General features: G+C 51.2%; 1 protein-coding gene across 7 annotated transcripts in view; it reads left to right on the top strand.

Moving 5' to 3' along the window:
* STRBP (spermatid perinuclear RNA binding protein) overlaps positions 1-19,270 on the top strand; it is a 60,566-nt gene that overhangs the window by 1,020 nt on the left and 40,276 nt on the right. The window lies entirely within an intron of this gene.

Here is a 19,270-nt window from a genome sequence, read left to right as displayed (position 1 = left end):
GGTTCTGGTATTTTAAAGGGATTATGAATATGGACAGTCAGTGTTAATATGAGGTTTAATGGCACTGTGTGTAGACTCCTGACTAACACAAGATTTTTCATCAAACTGATTGTCATATCAGATAAAATAAGGTTCTGGGACAGGAATGGATCACATGTTTTTTTTTCCTCTGATCTTGTTTGAACATCTGTAGAGCAACTATTACATTTTGTTACTTTTACCTGTGTAAGAAAATGTTTCAGCCACCGTGGGTAAGACTCCTAGGTGACTTGCAAGGTTGCACCCAGCATTTCACACTTGCCTTGTTCCCCCTCCCCTAAAAAAAGCCCCCATTTTTGTTTTATTTTTATTTTTAAAATCCTTGGCTGTTCAGATTCTGCTCTATTTGTAGTGTAGTGTAGGCACTGCTATGGGGAAGCCCCACAGGCTGAAGCAGATAGATTTAGGATAGGATTTTGTACATGGAATAACTGGTTTGTGTTGAATTGTATCATAGGAAAAGTCCATTATTGTCCTACTGGCTTGGGGGCTGGGCTGCAGGACAATTTTAGTGTGGCATCTTGCTGGGACTGTTGTCCTTGGGTCTGCATGCAAGGCTGAAGGGTGTGGGAGAAGGGCCTGGGATGGACCTGGCTGCAGGTAGCACCTACAGCTACCAGCTAAGGTGCAAGTGAACTTCCCAGTTCTTGGTTCACAGCTGGGGTTTGGGTTGTCTTTCTGTGTGCAGATGTGATAATGGAGAAGGATTTTTTCCTGCGGCTCTCCAATGAGAATCGGAAAAGTAAGTGGGTCCATCACGTTGTCGTAGGCGCTCAGTTTCTTTGAGCATCCTGGCTTTTTGTGGATCTCCCTAAAGGACCAAGGAGTGTTCTGATGGGTGCATTGGGCTGCCTGGTCCTCACTGCCCCTCCAGCCCAGCCATCAGAATGCAGCCTCCGTGCAGCTGGCGTGGTGCATCATATCATGTCTCTGCCTGACCTGATTTTTCCAAAAATGAAGCATCTGCACTTCCTGGTGGCTCGCGAACACTCTGTGCTTTTCCTTTTAGCAGCAGTTCCAAAGCGGGTGGCAGTTCTTTAATTGCAAATGTTCAGGCTTTTGCTTCAGTCCTTTTCCCTTCCCTCTCTGGGTTTGCTGTCTTCTGATTGTTATTAATCATTAAACCCAAGACCTGGAGTTTGACAGAAGAACCTGGAAGGAGTGGGAGGAACAGGAGAGACATCCATAGAGAGTAGACTGTCCTGGCTGTTCAGGGCTTAGTAGTAACCAGAAGGAAAAGGAAGAAGCCTCTTGGTCACCTGTCTTGCACAGCCACTGTGTTTTAACAGCCGACCTGCCCAAAGAGTTTCTGGACTGCTGACTGACCTCTGTTGCCCCATGTGGTCTGATTATGTTTATGTGCATCTTCATAGCTCTCAGAGTAATGTGTTGATGCTTTCTTCGCTTTTCAATGCACATCATGTCTGGTGAACTTGTACATTGTGCTTTGGTGCGGTTGCCTTTGGTGTGTGGGCTTCTCATTCAGGTAACCAGGTAGAGAGGTTTGCTGAAGTTGATTCTTTTGGGCCACAAGCAGGAGATGCAGACAATTTTAGGCAGGGAAGCTGATCTGTGTTTTTTTTTAGTTTGTTAAATTTGATTTGCATGCCCTGACTAGCCTATCAAACATGGCTGCTGGACAGGTTGTGTTCAGCAGATTTCTGAACAGAGATGCTCAGGACCTTCTGACTTGACATTGCATCATGAACTCCCCAATCAAGCTAGTGATTATTCCTTGGGAAGGAAAATACACTTGGCACATGTGAACTCTGCCCTGCTGTTACTTTCCCCGCTTTGAGTGTGCCTGGTGCATGCATTTCAGTACAGTATCCATTGTGATGAATGAGCAGGAGGTGGGCAGAGGCAGAGAGATGCTGGCTGAACTTGGGGTTTTTACTTGAAAATAAAAACCACTGATTTCAGTAGGACCTATTTCCCAGGAAGTGTGCTTAGAAGGGGCAGTTGGCTGGCCTTTGCTTTGGGGTAGCGTCCTTGGAGCATTCAGTGGGAACAGTCAGCCAGTTTTTATTGGTTACATTTGTATTTCACATTTCTTCCAAGGATGTGGTGTATCCCTTTTGGTCCTTACAACACCCCTGTGAAGTAAGCTAGCCTAAGAGACAGGGAGCTTTGTGGCTGAGCAGGAAGGGGATGTAGCTTATTGGGAAGAGTGTTTTACATGCAGGAAGTCCTGGGGAGACACTGAAAGGTATCCTGGCCCAGTTTCCATGCAGTTTTTGGGGCAGTGTTTCTGATTAGTATTTGTCAAGATCTGCAAGGAATGAAACAAACCGAAACCCCCACCCCCTGGGGCAAGTTGAAATTGCCTTTTTAATTTCTCCTGCAAAATTGGAGAAGTGCCCTGAGTTTAAAATATTAATGTACAAATGAACAAGACTTTTCAGGGGAAAAATATTACATCGTTGAACACGCATAGAGGTGTGGAAGGGGCTGTGTGTACCCCCTGGAGCCTTTCCAGATAGGAGGCGTGTCCCTTTAAGAGGGATCCTAGGGACACAACGGAGTACTTCGATTTGGGTGCCTGCTTAGACTGGAGGAGAGAGGCATGATTTGGAAAAAAGGTGATCTGGACACGGTGGCCTTGCTGTTAGAGTTGTGGTTTGGAAGGCAAGGACCCCAGAGACCTCCTAAGGGATCCTATTTAGGGTTTATAATATCACCTTATGCTGAGAACTCGGCAAGCTAGTCACTCTTTTTATATAATTAAAAAAAAATCTGCAAAAGGCATTTGAGGCTTTTCTTGGGAAGGGCGATACTCAGTTTCTGCGTGTGTGCTCAGAAGCCTGCTGTGAGCTGTGGAACCTGGCTGGCTTTTTCCCGGGGTGGGGGGGGGGAATGGACCCAGGATGGTTCTGGGCTGGTCCTTGCATACTTTGGTAGGGTTCTGCACTGCCGTTGGTCCAGCAGGCCAGTGAGTGTCTCTGATGAAGGAGCTTCTGTCAGTGTGCCAGCTTCGGAGTGGCACAAATTCCTCACTGGGTTGAACCAAAAGGCAACTCATTGTTGGCCTTGCAGAGGGGAAGGAGGGCTGCCTGTGAGCAGGGAAGGGTTAGCTGCTCCGCCGTTGCCTCTCCTGCTGGCCTTCTTCCCACCCACCCTTACGGATGTGTGAATCATACCACCAAGTTCTTTCTGGTTTGGTGTTCTCTGCAGACTGGTAGCAGCTCAGCAGATCCTGGTGTTCTTTACCATCACCCGCTCACCTGTTCTTTTTACCTCCTTCCGTATGCTTTTTACCACTGAGATATGCCCCCCCCACCCATGTGGGAAGCGTTGTAGGGTCACATTTTGGTTCTGGGGCTCACTGAGAACAACCTCATCATCGGGTTGTAGACCTGGGTGACATGCTTTCGCTGCAAGAGAGGACTGACACTGATCAATACCTTGATTTTTAAAGAGGAATTTGTGAGTTAGGGTGTTTTCAACATAAAGCTTACTTGGGCTCTCCATATAATTTGGAAGAAAGTATGCGATTAGTCAGTCAAAGAACAAAGATGTCCAACTGGGCAGGACATAAATTCTGTAGCTGTCAGTCAGCCGTCAGCCAGTTATTGGAGCGGGGGGGGGGTGGATGAGAGAAAATGCTAATGGCAAATCTGATATGGATGTAACTTCCCGCATTAATGGCCGAATCTGTTGACACTGTGTTCTCTTGGGGCTGCTTTTCTCTCTGGACGTGTCTTGGCAGCCCCTGAGAAGTGTCCCGTCTGCTACCCTATAGGGACCTGGGCAGGCCTGGCCCTTTGTAGGCCCAGTTTTAAGAATGTGAAGGAACCTGGGGTGGGAGGGCTCTGCTTCATCATGACCCCAACCCATCCCATGTTCCTTGGGGGTTTTGTTTTGTCCAGCCTTCTTCAGAACGCATAAGGGTCCTTGTGGCTGTGAAGAGCTCGCCCCTCCTCTCCCACATGGTTCTAGCTGTGTGTGCTTGGAAGTCAGTCTCCCTGTGTGCCATCGGGCTTACTCTCTGGTAAGCATGTGTCAAACTACAACTAAGAGCAGCAGTTTTCAACCTTTTTATCTCACGGCCGACTGAGAAGGCACTACAGTTGTCAAGGCACGCTGTCGGTTTTTTGACAGTCGACACAGCACACCACCCTGCCAGCCAGCCAGCCAGCCAGGGGTTCATATCCCCAATGATCCCACTAATAATGACCTTCCTCTAAACTCTTGCAGCAAACCTGCAGACTACTTGCGGCACACCAATGTGCCGTGGCACAGTGGTTGAGAATCGTTGCCCGAGAGTGCTGTATACGTAACAAGAAATGATACTTATGTGCATAGCTAGTTGCTTAGCTTTGCCACCCATGTGACCTTGCTTGGGGGTGCCATGGGGCAGTCAGGAGGCAGGGTTGGGATTACTTGTTCCTGGGTGCAAATAGGGTCTTATGACCGAGGGCTCAGTGCACTGCCAGATTGACAGCTGTGACGGTTTCTAGAGAGAGAGTGCCCTTGTGGTCAGGAAAGCAGAAATCTGGTGTCCTAAAACCTTGCTCCGCCCTGCTCCTAACACCCCAACCTCCTTGCTGGCTCGGGTGTTCCTCTTTCCCACCCCTTGCTTGGAAGTTGGAAATGTCTGCCTCTCTCTGCTCAGCTTATTTTCTGCAGGACAAATTGTGGCACCTGGACGCCACAGATCCCTTACCCACCACCTGATCTGCCTTGTACCCTCCTGGGCCTACGTGAGTCTGTGCCTCTCCCTGCTGGCAGGGCAGGAAAGTGTCTGGGCACAGGCTGTACTGAGGCGGTCCCTAAATAAAGACCACGCTGCTCCTCCGATGCTAAGATAAGGGCCTCTAAATGCCTGGAGTGCTGACAGGCAGAGAGGTGGGTTTGGGCTTCGCTTTCTTAAAATACGAGGGTGGGGCGGTCTGGAGCTCCATGTGTTCCAAGATTTGGGGAGATGGCCTATCTCCTCCGAACTGATGGGGATCACTTGCTGGTGGGCAATGCGAGCCGGCTCAGATCTAGCTGTGCCAGCGGAGGCCTCTTCTCCCTTCCTGACTCAAAGGGTGAATGGTTTTGAGCGTCAGGAGAAGCCTATTTAAGCGGGCGGGCATGGGGGCTCTTTCTCTCTCTCTCTCTCTCTCCCAGCATGTGTGCAGTGCCTCCTTATGCCAGATTTGAAAACTTAATTCTTTTTATAGAAATAGTGCTTTAGCAAAAAAAGCCAAGAAAGCACTCACCCACACATTTTTTCCGCACACTGGGGAACCAAGTGTGCCTGTAGACTTGGCTCTGTGGAGGTGGAGGACAGTGAGGGCGGGGGACGTGGAGGGGCAGAGCAAGGTCCTCCGCCGGCCGACCCTAGAAGGCAGAGAGAAAGTCACTTGAGATGCTGCTGAGACACGCAGTGGGGCATCTGGTAAGGTACTTAGCAGAGCTTACAGCAACATTCCCTCCTCCTGGCCTGTCTGGTTCTTGAGCTGCCTCCTGGCAAGGCTCACGAGGTCAGTATCTGTTCTCACCTGCAGGAGGAACCTGGTGCATTCCCCGGGCAAGAGGTGGCTTATCTCCCCCCTCCCCCCCACAAATAAGCTGCTTCTTCAGTTGCGTGTTCTGTGCTCTCTGTAGTTGCTTTGCATTCCTCTGGCAAACGTCTCAGTTGTGTCATTGTGAGGACTTAGGAAGGAGCCCTGGTGATCAGGCCAGCAGTAGCTCAGGAGTGAAAGCTGCTTTCTGCAGGCAGAAGGTCTGCCCCAGATCAGTCCCTGGCAGCTAGAAAAAGACCCTGCCTGCAACCTGGGGAGTCTCTGCCAACCAAAGCAGGTGGTGCTGAGCTTAGGTGGAGCAAGGACTGGACTCGGTGCAGAACCACTTCCTTTGATCGGACACTCCCAGGAAGGCTACAGACAGGGTGTGACGGCCTTCACTTTTGTCCCTGGCATTCAGAGGTAGGTGCCACCTGAATATGGTGATTCTGTTTCACTGCCATCGCTGCTGGTAGCCTTGGCTCCCCAGTTCCTCCTGGGCTTATTGGGCTGCTTGTCAGTTGTCAAGTTGGATTCAGTCGGTCGGCTTCTGGAGGGCAACTGTGGGTCTTGAGATCCACACCTTAGAGGCTTTTCACAGAGACTGATCCTCTTGATGGCCCTGATAAAGCTGAACCCCACATTCTGCTGCGATTCAGAGATGGGGGGCTTCCAAATTTCTTCTGTTCGTCCTTGAGCCTTGGCTTGTACCTTGTGTTAGTCAATTTCCAGGGCATCTGTTTGCAGATCATAAGTATTGCTGAGTACAGGGGCGTTGACCAGCTTGTGTCATGAGATAGGAGATTTTGTAGAATTAAGTCACATGCTATGCTGTTTTGGTGGTTTCTGTCCTCACCCACAGGAAGGGTTGGTTGAGCCACTGACCCCTGTATCAGTTGAGCCACTGACCCCTGGTTGGGTTGGTTGAGCCACTGACCCCTGTATCAGTTGAGCCACTGGCCCCTGTAGATCTCCCAGCTTCACTGTCCTTTAATGTCTCTTAGACAGTGAAAAACCTGTAACAGATTTACAGCCAAATGTCCACTGGGGACCCAGTCCTAAGATTGGTACAGGAGCATAGGTACCTGTTCTGGTCTGCCCCTGTTGATGGTTTTTTCCTGTTTTAGGTGGTACTCGATGATTCATAATTTCAGCTGTTTGAACCCATTGTGTTCTACAATGCATTCTTTTGCTAAGAATTCTGGTTGTTTACTTAGCCATTCATAAGGGCAGAAGTAGAGATTGCACCAGTGTCTAACCCAGAATCCTGCTTCTTCCCACAGGGACCAACCAGATTTTCCCCCACCCCAGCAGGAAATGAAAGAAGAGACTGATCCTCTCCTGTTTGTTCCCAGCATGGTACTTGAGTGGTAGATTGCTCCTGGGCATAGAGGCTCCCGTTTAGCCATCCTGGTGGTTAACTATTGATAGGCAAGAATTTCCCTGTTGGATCAGAGCAAAGTCCAGCAACTTTCTTCTCATGAGGGCCATCCAGGTACGCCAGGAAGTCCGCAAGGAGGGTGTGAGAGCCTGCTTGTTTGTTCCACCCAGTAACTGCTTTTCGTCTGGTAGGAACATAAGAAGAGCCTTGCTGGATCAGGCCAAACGCCCCTCTAGTCCAGCTTCCAGTGTCTCACAGTGACCTACCAGATGCTTCAGGGAGCATGCAAGACAACAAGTTCCCTGCATCCTGGTGCAGCTCCCTTGCACCTGGCCTTCTGAGGTAGACCACTTCTAAAACCAGGAGATTGTGTATACTCTTCATGGCTTGTAACATATGATGAACTCTTCCTCCATCAATCTGTCCAGTCCCTCTTTTCAAGGCATCTAGGCCAGATGCCGCCACCACATCCTGTGGCAAGGAGTTCCACAAAATAATTACACCCTGGGTAAAGAAATATTTCCTTCCGTCTGTTCTGACTCTCCTGACACTCAGTTTTCGAGTGTAGGGGGTGGAGTTCCTGTCCTAGCTGCCCCTATTTAAAAAACGAAGCAAAACACCAGCAGGCCTGCAGTCTGTGTGCCATTCAAGAATGCTTCTGACTTTTCCGACCTAACACAACACCACAATCACTAGTCACGTGCAGGACCTTCAGTGCTGTGATGATTGTTGTTCCAGTCTGATGTGGTTCAGCCTCTGCTGGTGTTCATGGTCGAGGAGACATCCCCCTGCTGGTCCCAGTCAGGCTCCCAAATTGGCCATGCCCAGGGCAGGTGACGTTGCCAAAACGCTAGGCTACCATGCAACAGCCTCCTGTTTGACAGCCGATTGCCCTGCTAATTAAGAGCAGGGTGGTTGTTGCAAACTATGGCTTGTCTGTCCCAGTTTGTTGATTTATAGTGCTTTGTGGTCAGAGTTTCTGTGTGCTCCCTCCTCAGTATCTTGTCAAGGAAGTATCGTTCTCGGTTACTGGGGTGGAGAGATAGAGAGTGAGAGTTTGAGATGTCATTTCAGGAGCTACTTCTTGAAACGCACCCCCAAGAAGTTCCTGTGGCTCATTCGTTCCGGGAGATTCCCCTCGTTGTCGGTTGTCAACTGTTCTCATGCGCTCCCTCGCTCTGTCGGGGGAATGATTTAAAGCAGCCCTTGCATGTTGTGGTTTTGGCTTGCTTAGTCATAAGGGCCTGGAGACGCTGCCACTGATTGACATAACACAATGTAAATTATATTCTGTTTTTTACTAGGCACTAATTCCACCCAACTTGAGGTTTTTATGTCGGGAACAGTCCAGTGCTGCTCGTTATGGTGGCTTCCCCCCGACGTGTCGTTTTTTGTGAGGAGGAAACATTTGTGTTAAATTGTGTGTTCTGGAAATGGAGGGATGGTGGTGAGAAACGGGTGCCATCCCAGCTATTAAGGATTTGTTTTTCCATCGTGATGGTTTGTTGCTCTCTGTGTGTGTTTTCCAAAAGGGGATCTTTGTGCTGGATTCCGCAGTTGAGGCTGAGTCTCTAGCCAGTGTCTACTAATAGAAAAAGATTGTTGCAGGATCCAGCCAAAGGCCAGCCTCCTTCGAACAGACACCTTGTCGGCAGCTCAGGGATGTTGGTTCAGGGATTGATCCAGGAGGTTTTTGGGCTGCGTCCCTGACCTACCAGAGGAACCCCCCGGGTGTACAATATCCTCAAAACCACTGCAGTACAGTGAAAGTGCAAAACAATGCAACAGAGCAATATCGGTGAGGTGTAGCATGGAAAAGATTCTATAGGAAGTGAAGAGGTCTTTGCTGCCCATTCAGAAACTGAAGCTTGAGTTGGAAACTGCTGCTGAGCCCTTGCTAGGATTGGGAAGGAGGGGTGCAAATGGTGAGATGAGCAAAACAGAACAGCCAGGTAGCAATTGGTTCCCTTTCAGCAGAGATCCAAAGTGGAGCATGATATATGAACAGACAGGGGGCATTGAAGAGGCACAAGGGGGATTTCCTGGGTCTCCAAGGTATGTAGCTTGTGCACGTGGAGACTCTGTCCTGAGCTGGCATGAGCAGTGTCTCAGTTGGTGGCTTTAGAGCTGGCTGATCCTTTCTAATGCAGCACCCTGTTTCCAACAGTGTCAGCAGGAAGCCCACAGGGAAGGTGCAAAAGCACTGGCTTTCCAAAGTGGTGCATTGTTTTCTGTGTGAACGAGGAATTCCAGGGTGTTTTCCCCATACGTGAATTGCTGCATGTGTTTTGTGCAAAGGTTTGCACTCCTGTGTGCCGGTGATGGTGGCAGTCTGCTGTCTTGTGTTTCACTCTTGGTGAGAAGGCCGGTGCTGAACCAGGAACCTTTCCGATTGTGCCCACCTCTGCCAGTAACTCACCAGCTGATTGCATTCCTTTTAACCTACTTTGCAGGGCTGTCATAAGGAGGACTGATAATAACACCTGCAGGTTGCTTTGTTGTCCCAACGCACTGCCATTGCCAAATAGCCCCGCCAGGCCTCTATGTACGACTGCAATAAAACTGTGCTGGGAATGGCTTGCCACGGAAACGAGTCTGGGATTTATCGGTGGACCGAGGAGGCCGGAGTGGCCAAATGACCCTGTAAACGGCCGCCTTTCCCTCGGTTGGCAGCTGCACACCATCAGGCTGCCGCAAAGCCTTGCTCCTTAGCTGCCAAACGGAACAATCGTGGACAATTAATTATTGGCCTTAGCTTGGGCAAGGTGGGTGGGTGTGGGCGAGTCTGGGAGAGTGCGTACTCTCAATCTCCCTCTCGCTGTACTCTGGCAATCTCTTCAGTCCCTGGTGTGTGTTAGCAGTAGGCAGAACCAATACCGGGGTCAGGCCTCTTGGCCTGGCCCACGCCTGGGGGCTTCAGCACAGGGTGCTCCTATCACACACACCTGAACTGTGGGAGCAAGCCCGCTGAGTGGATGAGGTAAGAGATGTGCCTGCCCAGGTATGTCCAGGATCAGAGATTGGGACTGTGACAGGGCGATGGAGCTGGCTGTGTCCTCTTGGAACAGAGAAAGTGGCTGGACCATCAGTCCACCTCAGTTAGCACAGTCTGCAGTGCATGGCAGCAGCTGCTCAGGGCTGCAGGGGGACCATCCCCGATGCATCGCTGCACTATCTGCAGAAAAAGTGCTTAGTGCTGGTGTCTTTGTGTTTCTTTAACTGTGCAAATCACTGGGGACATGTTCCTAGGAGTGGCACTGCTGAAGCAGGGTCTAGGGTTCTGCCTGACCCCCCCCCCAGCTCATGGAAGACCCAGGAGTGCTTTGGTGTCTGCTGCCTTTCTTCCTACACAGTTCAGGTGTGCCATAAGCATGTGTTGTGTTCAGAGGCAACAGCTTGTCCAGGGCTCCCTGCCCAGGGGTGGCAGGTGGGCTACGGGCGCAGCATCTCTTCCAGAAGTAGGAGGAAAGGGGGAAGGCTCTTTCCCAGGCGCTGCCTGTCAGCTGCCTCTACGGTTGCCTTTTGACTGCAGCTGTCAGGCAGCCTCCTGCGTGGGACACAGGGGTTAATGTGCGGGGGGGGGGTGAGCCTGTACTGCAGGGCACTCCAAAGTTCAACCCTCCGGTCACAAAGGGCCACATCGTCGGAATAGTGCGTTTGTTTTCCTTCCTGGGGAAAAGGCCAAAGCCCAGTGACTGATGGGGATTCTGGGAGAGTCCAACTATTGCACAGGCTGGATAAAGAGCATCTGCATCCAGCCCTTTGACACCCCTGCTTCAGAGGGACGGAAGGAGGCTGCACAGAGTGGATTCCAGAGTCCCTGCAGGGACTGCTGGCCCTGAGGGCAGGGGCTGGATTGGCATGCGTTCTGGGCAGGAACGGCTTAGGTAGGAGAAGCAGCAACTGCTTGAGGTGGGGTGTGTGTTTGGTTTTGGGTGACTGTGCATGAGGTCTAGTTTCAGTGCTCCAGATCTGTGTATGTTGGGGGGGGGAGGGTGAAGAAGGTTTTGATGTTGGTGGAAAGCATCTGGGATTGTTTATTTCTGAAGGTCCCTCTCCACTGAGGGGCATCCAACTATGTAAATACTTCTGGAAATGGCAGGAGCCACCAATGTGCTGCAGGAAAACATGCACAGGAGCAGTTCTGATTTTTGGTTCCTGCCAAAGGCCTCCCCTCTGGAAGGTGGGGGGTGGGGAACAGCCGTTGCTGACTTGTGCCGGAATGGTCTTGGTTTGGGGCGTGCGTGGGGTGCAGGCAAACGGTGGTGTAACTTTGGCTGCAGTGGCTCTCTTAACCTGGATGCATCGCCGGAGATAAAAGTGATCTGATCTGCACCCCCTGCCCCTTTCTGGGTGCTGAAATGTTGAGGGTTGAGAGGTGTGTTCCTTGTTCTGCAGCCTGGCTGGAGGCTGGTCTGTGCTTGAGTGGCCAGAGGCAGGATACAGTCCATGTCCCTGAATTCCCTGGGACCTGCTTCTGCTGTGCCCTGCTGTGGATGAGGCTGGTACAGAGGCCTGGGCCTCGCAATGTCTCTCCCAGAAAGGCATTCCTTTCTTCCCCCCAAGCCCCCTCCCTGCGCTATGCCTTGCACCTGAGCGCACAGATCCTCTTCTGGGAGCGAGTGAGGCAGGTCCCTCCGGTGCTCTCATGCTCGCATTCCAGCAGCAGCTGTGGACTCCTGTCCTCCTTTGGATCACATCTGCAGTCGCTCTGACGTGGCTCTTGATCCTGGAGATCGTGTAACTGCTCCCTGGGACATCGATAGGGCAGTGCTGAGTTCATGGAGACGGGGCTCCTCTCCAGGTTTCAAACTGCCCTTTTTCTGGGGGAAGGATTTGAAATGGATCTTCAGAGTGGGGCATTTTTGGCCAGCGAATGATCCCTTGCCCAGTGACCTCTGTTCAGAAGAGAAGGTCATCCTTGTCCTCTGTAGGGGAGCTTCTGTTCTCAGTTTTCAGGCTTTTACTTCTGAGGGGGCCGGGGAGGGGAGAAAACTGCAAGTGAGTTTTTGAGAAGCCAGCACTGTGTTTCTTACTTTCTTGCAGCCTGGCTCTGCAGAAGCTCCTGCAGGCTTGATCAGTGCTCCTGTGCTGGCCAGCTGCAGCCGGGCAAGGAAGGCAGATGTTGGTCTGGAACTGCAGGAGGGGAGCAGACCTTGCAGGTGCCTGGGAAGAAAGTTAGTGCAGGGACAGAGAGCAAACCCTGGCAGTACAGTAGTCTGGGATGCTGCTCCAGCACAGTGCAGAAAAAATTACGAGGCGGAGGAAACGGCAGGTCACAATGGCAGCAGCACTTAAGCTCTTAATTGGGGAATGAGTTTTGAAGGTATGTTTTGCTTAGCTTGTGTGTTTGTGTGTGTGTGTGTGCTCTCTTGTAAATCTGCAAGCCCCTCTTCAGCATCCAGACTCTCCAGGCAGCCAAGCAGTTTGAAATGACAGCTACAATTGAAAAATGCTTGTAATACAACCACACAAGCATCAAAGGCTTTAGGATCCAGCACAAACCATACAGCTGCAATGCTCAGGCACATCAGTCTTTTCCTCAGGCTGGAAAGACCCCCCGAACTGGTGACAGGCAAGCTTCTGAGAACGGTGAGGGGAGGGGGTTCCATATCCTGGAACTGCGACCAAAAAGGTTCTCTTGCCTCCACCTACCTCATCGTCCTGAGAAGAGAGCCTTAGGTGACAAATGTAGACTTGAACAGGCTCATGCAAAAGAAGGCCATCCTTGTCTGTAACCTGCCCAGAGCCCTGGGGATGAGGTCCTCTAAGAGGTCAAAGAAATGGAAACTAAATATTGGGGGGGGGGGAATCTGCAGGTGTCTTGTGCCCACATTTGAATTGATTGGTGTCAGTCCTGGGCATGCAATACTGATTTGTGGGGTGTGTGTTGGAACACAGGAGTAAATAGGAGTTGGGGGTGTAGTAGGGGGACCTGTGAAGTGCGTGTGAACCCATTGCGGGCTCCCCCCAAGGGAGTTGTTGGAGTTCTGAGTCTCTTCCCAGCACACATCCCATCCAGGGCTCTGTTCCGCTTTCCCTGATACCTTCTCTTGACCGCTCTTCACATCATCATTTCCCCAGTGCTGCGAAGATCTTAATTTTAGTGCATCTCTCATTAGTGTTCTTTTTTCCCCCCTCTTTGCTTGGTTGCATGTTAAATGCAGAAGAAATTCTCATTCAGACACATCCTTCTGAAATCATTCCATAAACAAAGCTACTGAGGCTTGTGAAAACCTTTTCAGAAACAGAGCTGTAGTCTTCTTTGGTGTGTGTGTTGTTTTTTTCTTTCCTATGTGTGTTCTTCTGTTTCCAAAGGGTTCCATCTGTTGCAAAGAAGTATCTTGGTTTCATTAGACTTTCCTGCCAGATTGGGGGGAAGAAAAAAAAAATTAGTGGCATTTGAAGTAGGAGCAGAAATTGCTTCCCGGTTTGGCTGCACAAAAATAAAATTGAAATTTTGTCAAAGCCAGGGTCAGTGCAGAAAGGGTTGGTAGCAAGAGTTTGGTGCACTTCTGAACTGTCTGGCTGCAGTTGAGGTGAGCAAGTTAAGCCAGTTGTCCCCAGAAACTTCCCCAATTGGGTTGATTTGAGTCTTCTAATCTGCTCTGGTATTTAACCGTGATCACCTCGTTGCCACACGTACTGGTTTTGCCCTGTTTGTTCTTGTCGTTTTAAAAGTAGCTTGCTGTATTTTTAATCGTGTTGCTCTCTTAGAACTTTGGCTGCAAATTGCTGTGTGGACTGGAGGAGGAGATGCCCAGAAAATGAATAAGAAGCAGCCATCAATCATTGAGGACGTAAACATCTGGAAGGCTCTTCCCAGAACTGTGGTGAGAGCAAGTGGCTTCCCAGAGAAGACTGGGCACATTTATGAAGGGGGTTTTAGTTTTGATTCATTGTCTGATGTTTCACTTGGAGCCGAGTGCTCCAGAAAAGTGTCTGACCAAGAGTCTGGTGCTGTAGAGAGGGCAACTGCAGTAGGCGACTTCTTCTAGAGCTGCATGTAACCTGCATCTGGCCTGGGACGGTGATAGGGTACCCTTGCCAGCCCGCAGTGGTGTTTGTGCCCGAGATGTCTGACTTGAAAGCCATCACGCACATGACCATTTCCTGCAAGGCACATGGCACACGTTCACCCACTTGTGCCCAAGGGAGCGGTCTGCTGCCCCTCCGATGCATGCACCCTGGCTCAGTGTCTTGCCTGGAGAGGCATCAGTCCTAGAAGGGGAGGGGGTTTCTTGGGACCAGTGGTTTCCTCCCCACCATAAAGAGAGCTGCTCTCTAGCCCAGCATGAGGACGCGAACATGCCTGGGCGCCAAGTCAGAGCTTCCATTTATCTCATGCCGTGTGGTTTCCACCGGTTGGCAGCAGCTCCCCAGCGTTCCTGGCTAGGTGGTGATGCTGCCAGGGTTGAACCTGGGTCCTTCTGTGCAACAGCAGAGACAGTGCTGTTGCTGAGCTCCCAGCCTTCCCGCTGCTGCAGCCCTGGGACTAGGTGCTGGACCTTCATATCGCCAACATAGAGCCCCCCCTCGCCCCCACATGGGCCTTTCTGCCCTCCTGACCTGGTGGCTGGGTGTCAGAGCAAACCTGACCCCTTGATGCAAGGACGAATGCAGGAAATGAGATTCCCAGACCCCTTGCAGAGTGCAGGATTTGAGAGGCTTGGCCAGTGTCGGAGTTGTGCTTCTCCTGCACGCACTTCCACAGACAGTGCCTTCTCCTTCTCCTCCCTGGCATGAGGAGGAAAGGCTTCCCAGCTGTTGCACAGTCCCCTGTCATTCCCAAGGATGTCTCATTCAATTTATTCCCCATTGGTGTCGAAATATGTTTCTCCGCTTGCTCGGCTGCCGAGGCAGCTTCTCTGGTGCTTGTTTGGAGTGCTAATCGGTTCCAGAGACTGACTTTTGGTTTGGCTTGTTGGTGGATGCTCCCTCCCACCCCCCGGTTTTTAATTTTGCTCCTGAAAGTGTGTGGCTCCCCGGCCCTTGTGTTCTTGAAACGGAACTGCAGAAAGCTGGCTTCTCTCCAGTCCCATTGGGGTCCTGGGCAAGGAGCACCCCGGCTGGCGGCTGCTGAAGCAGCTCCTTTCTCCGCACAGATCTTCCCATCCGCCTTGCACTCTTTCTCTGCAGAGTTCTTCTGGGATTCCATCCTCTGCAACCCTGCTAGGTAGCCTGGGGCAAGAGAGAGAGTGACGAACCCAAGGTCACCCTCCATGGCTCAGAGGTGATTTGTATCCAGCTCTTCCTGATCTGGGTCTGTGGCTCAGTTTCCCACACCACGGGGAGGCGGGGTGGCTTGTCCTGATGGAAGATGCCCCTCAGCCACTCTGGGTCACAGCTGACGAGTCTTCAACTATTTTAATCGTGGTGTTTTTAAGAGGCTCACTTGAGCGCTCACGGTATTCATGACTGCGGATTAATGTGCCGATTAGGACCTGCTGGAGCAGGAGCAGTGCCAGTGTCTCGGATTTCCTCCTTCTCCAGGAAGGGAGGTGGTGGGGAGCGAGCATTCCCCTGGGGTTAAGGTGATCCAGGTGCTATACCGGGTGTGCGGCTTGAATCGTTCCAAGTTGTACTGGAAACAGAGGAAAAACTTCTCTCGCTGTTTCCCAAGTGCCCCATTTGCCAAACGTTCTCGCTGGTTGTCTGTTTTCACAAACCCCAAAGCCCCCCTTCTTTTTGCCTTCTCTTTGCGAGGGTGCTGCTCCCTTGTCATTTCACTAGGCCACTTCTGCAACTCTGGGATGTGCATCTAAATGGCTGGGCATGTGCCTCAAGGCAGAACCTGTGCAAGGCCTCCCACTCTAGAGAGGAATGCCTGCCTTTTCCTGAAGAAGCGCGGAGTGATCCTGGCATCTTCTAGAGCAATAACGCAGATCTCCCTCCTCCTGTTTCTCTCTTCTGGTACTTCGCTCTGGGACGTAAACCACTCGTCTCTTTCCACTTTTCATTATGCACTAAATGCCATGTTTTGCATTCCCTCCCCCCAGAAGCCGCATGCGGTTGGTCTCTCTCTCTCTCGCTCTCAACTAAAAGCTAGTCGCACAGCTTCTGGGCGGAGAGCCTGAAGCGCTGCACCTTCTTTCACCCCTTCTCCGTGCTGCTGTCTCCTCCCCATCCCTTCCTCCCCTGAACCCAGTTTGCTTCCTCGGCATCGATCCCTCGGGAATCGGCCCTGGATATCTGAGCATCCTGCAGCGTGTGACTATTTTTATCTCTGCAGTGCGGGGTTTAACAGATCCCATTGTGTTCTAGGCTCACGGCTGTGGTTTAGCCCATTCTTGCAAAACGCCGCAAGAAATTTCTACTGGAGGAAGCAGACAATGCGCGAGGATGAGAGGTTTACGCCAACTCCACGGCCCTCTGTCCATTAGTGGTTGGGGCAGCTTGGAGGCAGAATCGCCCCCTGCTTAACGGAGCCTCCTGAAATGTAGCCTCCAGGTTGTCTGATGCAGTGGAGACAAAGTGGAGGGGGGAGACTTTTTCCCCACTTTCTCAAAATACCAGGGTTTGGAGTCACCCAGTGACACCAATTGCAGGACAGGCAAAAGGACACCATCTTCACGCTCTGTGGGCCTTAATAAACGGGAGCATGTTGGCCTCTGCTGCGTGGTGAGTGAGGCTAAAGGGCTCTGGGCTTGTTTCTTGGTGGCGGATCTGGGTGGCCACATCCAAGGCGGTTCAGGCAGGGGGAGCAGAAATGCAGGCGAAGCCCCAGCTGAAACTTGATGCAGAATGGGCGTCTTCAGATTAGCATGCAAGCTGGCTCAGCACATAGTTCGTCCTTGCAAAAATGGGGCCTACGGTTGCCCTGGTAGAGTGAGCAGAGTGGGAAGGGGCCCTGCAGCTCTCTGGTTGGACTTGCCCTGACTGTCCTCCAGCTCTTGCCCCACAGCATGCATCTGGTAACCTTTGCCAGGGGTGAGTTGTCCTGGCACAGTCCACCTTTTTTCTTAATCGAATCTCTGTGGCCTGTCAGCGTGTCTTAATTTAAAAGCAAGCACGGATGCTCCTGATCTCTGGCTGGTTAAGTGATCCTGAGTCCGCAGTCTTGTTTGGGAACCTGAGAAGTGCCCTGGAAGAGCAAGCTGAGTTCTCCTGAGTTCAGCGTTCTGTGCAAGTGATTCCGGATAACTAGCCGGCACCTGGTGGGCCTGCCAGCGGACTGCAGCGTCACTGCTTCTCAGCCCTGACCTGAGGGTGAATGCAGCCGCACCTGCCGTGAGCTTCAAGCAGGACAGGTTATCGCAGCAAGGAATTGTCAGGAAATTCCTGTGCGCGAGTCAAGCTGCAGGCGGTGAAGACAAAGTGGGGAGTGCGCAGACCCAGAGTTGGCGCCAGAAATTCCTTCTTGCAAAATCCATTCAGGGGGATGCTGCAACCGACTCCCTTGCGTCTGTGCCCCGCCTCGGGTCGGCCCCCTACTTTAGCAGGTGCCTGAGATCTGACTCATACAGTAATGCAGCCAGCATGCAGCATCCACAGAGCTGCCGGTCCTTGCTTGGAAGCACTGTTCCAGAAATGCTTTGAGGCTGGCCTGCATCCGTCCTGACCTCAGGCTTGCCCGGTGTGTGAATAGCTGAGATGCCAGGAAAGACGGGTGCCAGGGGAAAATTGGTCTGCTGTCTCCTGTGGACAGGCTCCGCACTACTAATAAAAATATTTTGCTGGAAAACAAAACAACTCTTATTTTGCCCCATTTCTGTGTTCCAAGAGACTCTCAAGCCTCTGCTGTTTGTGGAGGAAGTGCATTTGAAGACAGCAGCTGGTGCCAGACTCTGGAAACTTTTTCACTTTCTTGTTCTTATTCCAAACCCTGCTTATTCTCCTTTCCAAGAGAAATCCAGTAGCCGCAGTGGTTTCCCCCCCTCTCGAATCGCTTCCTGGCCTGGTCCCGTTGATGCTCTTCCCATTGCAGGTCTGCACGGGCACCCACCGGGACTGGGCTCCTCTCTCAGCCGGTTTAAAGATTAATGAGACTTCGCTTAAATGTGCGGCTCGCTTGTCAGTCACTGCCTTGTTGGTTCAATGCATTTTTTAAAAAGGATGCAAATGTCAGGGCAGGCAGGAGCCTGAAGAATGCAGCTGGTGGAAGGGTAGGAGGGTGCATTCCACATGGAGGGGCTGGGAAGCCCACCCCCACTCTCCCTTTGAGCTGAGCACAAATGTTTCAGAGGGAGGGTGACTGGCAATTCCTACGACATGCAATCCCTGCTTTCTTCTTTTTAGCTACTTACTTATTTTAACGTAAATTCTTGCATGCTCTTTTGTTAAATATTTTAGTGCATTTGGCTGGAGATGAACCAGTTCTTTTCCCAGAGAACTGAAAGTCCGTTTAAGAGGGTTTTCTGTCTATCAGGTGTGCACTCACCCTGCCCTTCCCCCGGCTTTGTCTCAAGTAAACCCATTTTTATGCTGCTTCCAGAGGCTGCTTGCCCAGGCAGTGGGTCACAGTAAATGTGCGCATGACTCCTTGTCTGTTTTCTACTAGGGCTTTTCTAGCAGATTCTTGTGTGCAAATAGTTCTGCCCTCCTCAAATTGGTCTTATTTGTTTTTCTGATCTTATTAATTGTTTTTGTATAGTGTATATTTTATTTACAAATTGTGAGCCGCCTTGGGTATCTGCTCCAGTAGAGGAAAGAGGGAATAGAAACCTTTTAATCAAACGAAATTGCTGCTGTAGGCACTTGAGTTGCAAGCTGTGCAGATGTGTGAGTTCTGCCCATGCACAGACCAGCACCCCCGTGGAACTGCTGTTTCAGTGCTTGGGAGATATGGGAAGGGTTTGTAACCTTTGCAGAAGGTTCTTGGGTACACAGCATTTCCTGACATGCCAGCCTGAGCTGGGTGTTTTGTTCTGTATTTTGAACAAACCGACGTTCCTGAGAAGCCTTGGAAGGTGTCCATGTGCATCGCATGTGGCAGCAGTCTAGCCTTGAGTTTGCCATGTCATGGTTAATCAGGCACATTTGGCCAAGTGCCCCTTCCTGGCTGTGCCTGTACTGGTTTTGTGTGCAGCTGAGACCTTCTGGAGAAACTGGATTCTCCTAGGGAGGTGCTGCAGGTGTGCTGCACCGTTCACTCCCCCATGTCCTTTTTAATCTCCGGATAGAATTGCACAGGAAAGAGAAAAGAGCAATTGTGGGGTAGGAACCCAACACCTGTGTGATCCCGGCTGCGCCTCTGGCTTTGGAATTTGGAGTGCCGTTCCAGAGACAGTCTCTGTGGCAGGGCTGGGCCCTGCATTTTGGTGGGAGGCGGTTTGGGGAGCAGCACAGCGGCGTTTGCATATGTGTGTCATGGGCATCTGCGGCTTTTGGGAGACTGGGCGCTCTTGGGAGGGTGGGG

Source organism: Tiliqua scincoides, chromosome 16, assembly GCF_035046505.1.
Source record: "Tiliqua scincoides isolate rTilSci1 chromosome 16, rTilSci1.hap2, whole genome shotgun sequence".
Classification (NCBI taxonomy): Eukaryota; Metazoa; Chordata; class Lepidosauria; order Squamata; family Scincidae; genus Tiliqua; species Tiliqua scincoides.
This window is presented reverse-complemented; position numbering and strand designations above follow the sequence as displayed.